Raw genomic sequence first — 7,829 nt, 5'->3', positions numbered from 1 at the left:
ACAATAGTAACAAGCAGCGTGGGGTCTGTTGCTGCATCAGGGGGGACGTTGTACCTAGTGGACAGTTGTCTCATAATGGGTCTATGGATTGTTATTTTAGTAGTGGATCACTGATTGAAGAAGCCCATGTATATATAAAGATCAGTCAAAGTCAAAAGTCAACTTTATCTTCTGTTGGTGTGATACAGACAGGGAGATCAAAATGCTGTTTCTCACAATCCCTAGGAATAAAATACAAATATATAGAAAATATATACATACGTACACACCTGTACACCCACTTATAAACATGTATATATATATATATATATATATATATACACACATACATAATCAAACATGGACATATATATATATATACATATGCACACATTAAGAGGCATAAATAAAAGGCACAACAGTCAATACAAAATAACAAAATAACAGTCACTTAAAACTAGATCAAATATGTACAGTAGTGCAAATGACTACATAGCAGCGTAGTAGAAAAGGTTCTGGTGCTGGATGTGTGTTTCTGTTTTTCTTGACAGGTTATACACATACTGTACACACTGCAAGAAAAACCAGACGTCTGGAAAGTACAACTTTAGAAATGTGGCACACCAGAGCACACATAAGTGTAATAATCACCAGTGACATATAGGCACAAAACTGCCAAGTTCAGAATGATGATACGTTGGATTTCATGTTTAATTCTTCAGCCATAATTACACACAGACCTCTTACAGCGATACCAGGTCAGGACATCCTGGCAACTTATTAGAGGCTTGTGAGAGTGGCTTAAGTCAGTGAACAAATCAGGGCTGCTGTTAGTCAGTTAAAGGCCCCGTTAAAAGGGTCAAGACTTAACCGGTGTGTGAGCAAGCAATGGTCTGAGCTCAGGTAGGCCATGTCTCAGTGCAACAACTTTATGAAACAGTGCACATGGTCTCACTTAGCCATTTGAAGCTAATCTGCATTGTTAGGTCATGTTCCTCAAGACACAACACTAATGTTCCCTAAATGTCCTGACACACTGTCACAAGCATCGCAGCAATCTTAAGGCCTCTGCAGACAACAGATACAGATACAAAACATTAAGAAGGATAGCTTGCTCTGCCATAAATGGAAAATGTTTCCATTAAGGAGAGTGCAAGGCTGGGTATGGCACACCACCAGTCACTCAACTTGTTAGTCATTTAACAAAAAATACAGAAAAACACGTCATTATCTGTTTAACACTACTGGTATTAAGCCAAGCAATTAGTTAGATTTTATGTGCCAAGGTTTTGAGATATTTGTTTCTTTCAGATTTCAACTTTCATCCAAATACAATGAGATGCATTTCAGTTATGGTAATTATCATGAAGAACTCAAAAGCAAAATACCCTGGGTAACATATCAACCTTACTGTGAGCAACTTTCATTTGAAAAACTGTGCTCTATGCAGAAGAATCAGACCCTGTGGAAACAGTTGACTGTGATGTGAATAATCCTGAGTAACTGGAACACCGCAGCTGAGTTTTTCAAACTTAACTTTCTAACTTGCACAAATTAAAATGTATTTAGAAGTTAAGGAGGTGGGTATTTGAAGAAACTGGCTCATTAAACTTCATGGCCAGAGACCACTAGCATTGATTGATGAACTGTTTCTTTGTAATTCTTAAGAATTGACTCTGACACTTGTTGTGAAACCGAAAGACAGGTGATTACTCTTGGGTTGTTTCTTAGGATAAGAGTCAGAATGGACCAGTAATAATAAGGTGGACGCTCACGAGGTGCAGGCTGTAGATGCCACTGATAGATATGGCATGCACTGTCTGTGTGGACTGAGATAGTCTCTGCAGGCCAGCTTCACTGCAGGGTCTACAGCGTAGCTGGAATCACAAGTGTGTGCAAGAAGGGACATCACAATGACCACAGGTGCGTAACAGGAAATGGTGTACCCTTTTAAAACTGGGAACAAACTGCGCATTGGAAAATCTCGCTGTTAAGGCCCAGACACACCAGGCCGAAATCGTCCGTCTTCGTTAGTCGGACGACGAAGCGTGCCCTGTCGCCCAAACTCAATTTGGTGTGTCCCGAACCGTCGGCCGTGACACGCCTTATTTGGCCTTTCACGGCCGACGCATGGCCGATTCAACATGTTGAATCGGCCGTGCGTCGGACACAGGCAGTCGGACCAAGAAATCACTCTGATTGGCTGTTCCGCTAGCGAATCAGTGCATGAGAAGCGAAACGGTTGCTTGAGAATGTCTTCCACAAGCAACACTCCAATGGCTGATAGCTCCAGTACCGCACAAAACATGTTTTCGATGGACGAGAGTGAAAATGGAACGCACACGCTATTTGTTGTTTGTTTAGATCACGCAGTCTGTTCTTCTTCTCTGTCTTCCGGTTGTTGCCTCTTTTGAATGACGAATACACACTACCGCCGCCTGCTGGTAAGGAGAGTTATTGCCACTCACGCATGCGCAGTTCGTACGTGCTCGGCTGAAGTCTTTGCGGTGTGTTCCAGTGCGACACATGGCCAAGACGCAGGAGAACACGGCGACGCAACAGTCGGCGTCGGCGAGTTCTCTGGTGACTGCTTGGTGTGTCAGGGCCTTTAGACTAATTTAGTCCCAATGACATATTTTTAAGATTTGAGAGTTTGCACTGTTCTGCACCAAACAGGACTACCTCTCACAGTGGGCACACCTTATCTTGTCACAAAGTGTAGGAGATTCGAAGAGACATCTTTCACATGCCGGTTGGAACTCAAATTATTACAAGCAGCCACGATAAATTCAATCACACTAGACTTTTTTTTACACGCCAAAATCTAAATTTGCTGTGCTTATACACGTTGACTGTCCAAACATCTTCTTGTGTATGCCTTCTGTTTTCACATTCTTAAGTTAAATTACCTTTAAATGTTGGTATCACTGACTTCATTTCCGTTCTTGGTAGCAACGCCATTTCACCAAAGCCGAGCAGCCTCCTACCTGGGCCAATTCCTGGTAAGAAGAATTCAGAGAGGCATGAGTGTGAGCAGGAAAGGTTAAATAAAGGTGCTACATTAAATGATGTTTACATTTAGAGTTACCCTTCGAAACATGCGTGAAACTTTTAACAAATGTGTTGTTCTTCCTCATAAATCATTTGCTTATTAACCTGCTAAACGTTTCGTTTGCTGTGTTTCTCGGGGCATTAGTGCCACATAAATCAGTGGAATAGTATGAAACCACTGGCAGCGATCTGGACTGCGTCACCTGCGCACATACTTACTCTTGCAGATGCACTAGACAAACTTGAAGAAATAGGGACACATTCATAAAACAACAGCTCCGTGGCACCAGAGGTCAAAGACTCTTCTGGGAACCTTTAACATCCTGATAAGTTGATTGGCAGCTGAGGGAGGAGACGCGCCAACAATCTTAGCAAGGGAGCATTACAAAAGTTATATAAGGAATTATGTTAAGAAGCACTGAATCTAATCTTATTTTTATTTTTTAATAGAAAGCTCTACAGGACACTTACGTGGCCATTGGATGAGTTTCTTTAGCAGGGCAGGATGGGCAACCAGATTTCCTAGCACAAACTGAACATTTAGTTTAAATACGCAATTGTAAGAATTAGGTGAAGCTGGACCCTGGCAACAAATATGTAGCCAAACATATGAAATGACTTGAATATCACATTTAGTTTGTCATGTTTATCACACCACGTGGACATTGATTTAATTAAATTGAGTCATAAATAACTATCTTGAGACTGCTTCAACTGAAGTAGTGGCTATGTTTCTATTAACAAGCCTAGGTTATGCGAACACTTCACACACAATTATGAACTAATTGTACACATTTAAAAATTGTGAAAAGTGAAATGATCTATAAGTTAATTGACAGAAAATGAAACAGCAACAACATTTTAATCAAATAATAATTTGTGGTCATTAATATCAACCTGCAATGCCAGTTCTCCAATGTACTTGTTACTTTTAATATTGTTTTTGAATACAATATATTTAGGATTGGTCTGTTGGACGAACAAAATAAGATATTTGAAGATGTCTCATTGTGATGAGCATATTTTACTATTGGTTTAAAATGTTGAAGACCAAATGATGAACTTTTCAAGCCAGGAATATAAAAGATAGATGGACAACTACTGCAGAAGAAATTATTTTCAATCCCAATTATGACTTGGATAATAATATTCTTTTCTTTCTAGTATCACCTGCACATATCGCATCTCAGTCAAATTCAGAGCTATCTCATCATTGAATTTTGATCCTGCCCAAATATGAATCTGCGTTCTCTATTAATTCTGGCCCGCTGTGTTGGAGCCAGGATCAGTGAGAATAAAAGCCCTGGCTGTCTCTCAAGGTGTGCCCCTCATGATAAACAGATCAGCTGTCACCCCCACCTTTTACCATTGCAGCCTTACTGCCCTCTCTTCCTGGCACCTATGGGGAAGATGGAGTGGCTAAAAATGGAAGGACAATGCAGAAAGAATGCAATTTTAGGAGAGGAAGTAGAAGTTTAGAAATTGTAGGACAGAATAGGCTATCACCAATTTCAGACCCACATTATTAACAGCCTGAACACCAGAGCAGCTGTTGAGAATTGTCACTGAGGCTGATCAATTCAATTTTGTGCAGAAACAAAGGCAGCAACACGATGTAACTGACAAAGGTAACTCTGTAACTCTGAGAAAAAGCATATGCATAGAGGACAGCAGATTGAAAAGGAAAATCTGTATGAGAAGACGGTGATGCAGGTCTTGAAACAATCACCCACTTTATTTATTTTTTCCAGTTGATAGCACTCAATCTGCCTGGCTAATGACCTTGCACTAAAAAAATGGCTCGAGTGGCTGGGGCACTAAATTAAAAACAATTTAATGTTGATCAGTTGCTCAACTTTGGAAATGTGTTAAATATATACATTTTGTTCATGTTTGTACTCTAGACAGTCTTACTATTTGACACACACAACCAGTGATGTATACATTTTAAACCTTTGAGATGGGTTATTCATCCTTTTAAAATATAAACTTAAACAAAACACAAATAGCCTCTTGGTTATTTCAGTGCAGTTAGTGTAGGCTATGGGCCTGTATCTTTTCAAATGTGAGTGTCATATACAACAATGTCTTACCCTGAAGGTACATTGTGTGTGCTCGCACTGTCAGATAGCGTCATGACATCTCTGTCTTTTTGATAAAACATTTGCAGAACGTAACCAAAGCTTGTACGATGCATCAGACAGTGTCATGCATCATGGAAATCGACATTTCATCCCCTAGTTTGTAATTACACGCACTTCGTCGTTCCTGCGTGGATAAGCCAAGGCAGCTTTTTAAACTACAACGCAAATCCTTTTGCCTCAATATGTCTGCTCCAGTGCATGCAGGCGGCAGGCTGAAGACACGGACAAATGCGATCGACTTGCTGTGGCTCGGTCGCTTGATGTTAGCTATTGTGTGATCGGCCACAGAAGCAAAACGTCCCAAGAGGGCTCCACTCGCGGAACACCAGGCGCTGTGGGGTGACGCTAGCTGACAGATTTATTTCGCTAAACTGCATTTCCGAAGAAGAGAGCTAGATCTTTTCGTTACAAGAAAGTGCAATACATGTTAGCAGACTAGACCTAAATATAAATATATAAGTGTATCTGCAAAAGTACATGGTGAGTCGGTTCCATAGTGTAGTGGTTATCACGTCTGCTTTACACGCAGAAGGTCCTGGGTTCGAGCCCCAGTGGAACCATGATCTTTTCTGTCCGGATAATCCTTTAATAAGCAACTTAATGATCACTGTCTACTAAATTCATTAGAATTGAATTAAATGACGATTAACAATTAATTGGACAACATTATAAACTGTAGCTAAAACTCACTTCCCCAGGTAGATCTGTAGAATATGATGCAAAACAACAGCTCAGCCATAAACTCTACCTTCACAAAGCTTCAACACATTTCTCGTTTTTCAGAGCAAATTATTTATGTTTTTTGCTATTTTCTTAATAACAGTAAGTGTATCTCTTTCTTTTTGTTTTCAATGTCATTATAACTCTATACTTAGGAAATATATCATCTTAACTTGTGCAAAAAAGGCACAATGAAATGAAAAATGATATTGATAATGTCAGTTGTGATTAACACTGTCAAAGAATACTTTATTTAATATATGTTTATTATTTAGGTTGCAGTTTGCAGTTATGTTGAAGTGGACTGCTTTAGGTTTGGAAATTGTAAACACAAAATAGAGTCATTTTTCAATCATAAACACAAACATTCTCTGCTTCTCAGATGTGAAGTTATACATTAGGACTGCGTGTGTTAAAGTGAAATCTGCCAACTTAAGCTGCTGTTTGCTCTCTCCATGCCACTGGTGTTTCTACAGTTTACATTAAGAACTGGATTAATGGGATCCATAACATTTTAAGTATGTCATATTTTAAGTTGTTGGACTTAAATATCAACCTATCAAGTAGCCTGTCCTGCACATATGAAATCCATATTTGAATATCACTGTATCAAATATGTTGGTACTGTATATGAACTTCAAGATTCTTCAACCATAGTCATAGTATTCAAATCTTATTTTATATATCTTTTTTTTTTCATACTACCAAAGTTTGAAAAAAAATGTCATGACCCAAGGCCTTCAGTACCCACCAACTTTCATAAAGAATCAATCAGATAAAGCCAAATAACTAAACACTGCAGAAGAGACAATTACATTCAAGATCAGAGATACAGCCCAAAGCCGAACATCATAGCAAATCCATACTGATGTCTGCTGTTCATACATGTAAAGAATGCAGTTTGCAAAAGGGGAATAAGACAAAAAATACTAAATTCTAATTAAAGACATTGGAAAATGCTGATAGTACCATTTGTCGAGATACTGGCACATCTCTAGGAATTAATTAATGAGTTTTTGGATGTTAAGACAGAAGAGCAATTTTGTCACCAAAAACTCAATGTCCATAGTGTTTTATTAGACATTTATGTTGGCAGGGTGTGCCTCTGGAATATTAGACTTAAATGATAATTCAATATTCCTGAAACTATAATTCACAACATTATAATACAATTTTAAAATGAATACATAAATATCTCAATGAATTTGTCTCCTGCCATAATGGTCCCATTTTCTTTCATATGTTAAAGACACCTCTTATATGCAGCCAAATTAGCGAAATAAAATGTAGAGGTTACATGGGCTTTCTTGGGTTATTGCTTTGAGCAAATAGAGCCTGTTACCTCAGCGGGCCACTAAAAAAAGCTTGTGTTCTTTTTCTCTGAATATTTTATAGGGAGATACTGTATATTAAGCAGATTACTTTAAGTTAGGGAGATGTGTCTTAAACAGAGGTGGAAGAAGTACTGAGATCTTGCAAAAGCAGAACTACAAGAGTGTAGGCTGTGTTACAAGTCCTGGGCCTGGATTCAAAATGCGACTCAAGTAAAAGTACAAAAGTATTAGCATCAAAATGTACTTAAAGTCCCAAAAGTAAAAGTACTCATTATAAAGATTGGCCAACTTCAGAATAATAAATAGTATATGTTAAGAATAAAGATTATAATTATTGATGTATTAATATGACTATCACAGCTGGTAAAGGTGGAACTAATTACTTTATGTACTCCTGGTACTCCCGCTTGTGTATTTTAATCGAGTGACCAAAGTCTTTTTTAAGTATTGATCACACATATATTTGATTAATGTATCCATACCTGCGTAGTAAAGGAATTGTAATGGGGTAGAAGTAGAAAGTAGCAAAACATGTTCTGTACTAGGACATTTACTCGAGTCCTAGCAAAGGACTTGAGTAAATGTTCTTAGTTACTTTACT

At 38.4% G+C, this 7,829-nt stretch overlaps 1 non-coding gene across 1 annotated transcript; it reads left to right on the top strand.

The window, feature by feature from the left end:
• The first annotated feature begins 5,661 nt into the window (after positions 1–5,661).
• Positions 5,662–5,734, top strand: trnav-uac. The gene has a single exon. It is a non-coding gene; the product is annotated as a tRNA-Val (tRNA).
• The last annotated feature ends 2,095 nt before the right edge of the window (positions 5,735–7,829 follow it).

This window comes from Trematomus bernacchii, unplaced genomic scaffold, assembly GCF_902827165.1.
Source record: "Trematomus bernacchii unplaced genomic scaffold, fTreBer1.1, whole genome shotgun sequence".
Classification (NCBI taxonomy): Eukaryota; Metazoa; Chordata; class Actinopteri; order Perciformes; family Nototheniidae; genus Trematomus; species Trematomus bernacchii.
The sequence above is the reverse complement of the archived record's forward strand: the minus strand, read 5'-3'. Positions and strand labels throughout refer to the sequence as shown.